The sequence below is a fragment of the Tasmannia lanceolata genome, unplaced genomic scaffold (genome assembly GCF_043159265.1).
Source record: "Tasmannia lanceolata isolate RefF3 unplaced genomic scaffold, GAP_Taslan_0.1 ptg000003l, whole genome shotgun sequence".
Taxonomy (NCBI): domain Eukaryota; kingdom Viridiplantae; phylum Streptophyta; class Magnoliopsida; order Canellales; family Winteraceae; genus Tasmannia; species Tasmannia lanceolata.
The window spans coordinates 56,178,389-56,180,379 of NW_027518680.1; the positions used below are offsets into that span (position 1 = coordinate 56,178,389).

At 42.7% G+C, this 1,991-nt stretch overlaps 1 non-coding gene across 1 annotated transcript; it reads right to left on the reverse strand.

Annotated features, from left to right (window-relative positions):
• Positions 1 to 1,682: 1,682 nt before the first annotated feature.
• Positions 1,683 to 1,754, reverse strand: TRNAC-GCA (transfer RNA cysteine (anticodon GCA)). Its single transcript has one exon. It is a non-coding gene; the product is annotated as a tRNA-Cys (tRNA).
• Between the last annotated feature and the right edge of the window lie 237 nt (positions 1,755 to 1,991).

The window sequence follows — 1,991 nt, forward strand, 5'->3', positions numbered from 1 at the left end:
GACAAATCAATGATCTTTCTCCTTGTTCTCTACAAATAATTTAATCATCACAGTCCAAATTAATTAATCTTGGACATTAACTAACCCCACAAAACAAAACCCAAATTGAAAACAATGATCTTTCACATTCTTCTCTACAAGTGAATTGAATCATCATGGTCCAAATTAATTAATCTTGGATTTTAACTGAGCCCACAGGACAAAACCCTAATTACTATAAAACCAGAAATGGATAATTAGATAGATATTAAGCAAGAAGAACAAAAGAAAAAAAAAAAAAAAGAACTTAACACAGATGCTAAATGGAAAAAAAAAAGAAAAAAAGGGGAAATGGGAGAGGAAGGAAAGTACCTTCTTCACTTGGGGGCTGCAATGGCAGAGCCCCTACTCCAAGTCCTGCTACTTCACTTGCTGTGATATTTTCCATAACCTTTCCTCTGCTCCTCTTCCCTTGGTCCCCCAAGTGAAATTGATATTTTCACTCCCCCTGCATTACGCATGCACCCCCTTATTACCTGATTTAACGTGAACAGTGGGCACCTTTAACGCTTTTATCTTCTCACATTTCAGGATTAATAATATTTTAATCGGACCACGATGCGATGCGATTCGAGCGTGACGTATAAATCACCCTTTAAAATCAATGGTTTAGATTGTCTTAGAAGAAACCCAATGAGGCATGACACCTGGCAAACGCGACCCGTGCCCGCGGGTCGACCCGACCCACCCGCAAATTTGCGGGCACGGGTCTGAGTTTTAGTGACCCGTCAAAACTAACCAGCGGGTGACCCAACCAGAAAAAACACGGGTCGGGTCGGGTCAACCCGCGGGCACCCGCTTTTTTAAGGGTGATGATTTTGTTATGCTAATCTAGTTAGATGGCTTTTTTTTTCTAATGCCAAGGATGGTGATTTTGTCATGCTAATCTATTTTTTAAGGGTTTGATGCCTGAATAGGTTATGGCTAGCACCATAGGTTGATCCCAACCCTCCAATTTGAATGTTAGAGGGTTGATCACTTGATCCTAACCCTCTATGGATCGGAGCGTTAGGATCAACCTATTGAAATGATTTTTGGGGCAACACCTATTTAGCATGTGGGCCATCTAATGGACGGTTTGGATCATCCCACGGTGCCGCCCATACCGCCCTCATCAAAATCCAGTGATAACATTTTCCAAAATAAGCAACAGTTTGAATTTGCGGGTGACCCGCGGGTTGACTCGGCCCACCCGCGGGTCACCTAAATTCTGACCTGCAAAAATGCGGGTCATTTCCTCATCCGACCCGTGTGACCTGCACCCGCATCACCCGCGGATTCTTCTTGTAAATTCAAAACCGTTGGAAAGCTAGCGGAAGCGCCCTTTCCGGAATTGAGAATTGGGTATTTAGAACCTCCTAACCGAGCAAGAGGAAGAAGCTATTCACCGTCAGTCTTCACTCCCTCCCTGAGACTGGCAGGTCCGCATGATAGATGAAGAACAGAAGAAGCCAGGATCATTCAACCAAAGTGGGGTCAGTAGAAATGGGTCGGGAATGTGGTCCCCGGTAAGATCAATGGACCCACCCGATGACATCTATTTTGGTACTAACCCATCTTACAGCTGAGTTTGTGCCATTATTAAAACAATGTAGTGCCAATATCAGCAAGATTAGTCAAAATTTTAACTTATATAAAAATGGAGGGCCCAACCGGGTTCGAACCGGTGACCTCTTGATCTGCAGTCAAATGCTCTACCACTGAGCTATGGACCCATTTTTTTATTATTAAATCTATTACCAAGAATATATAGTATAGAAATATACCATCAAGACCATCCTCCCAGTGACCTTACTGTGGCCCTAATAGAGAACACATCTATAAATCATTATAAAAACGATACTGACCATCCAATGGTTGGCTTACAAAATTAATCTAAAACAAAGAAGCGGCAGACCAATTGAATGGTCAGGATCATACGAAATAAGGAGTGGCCCAACGCACAACGTCAA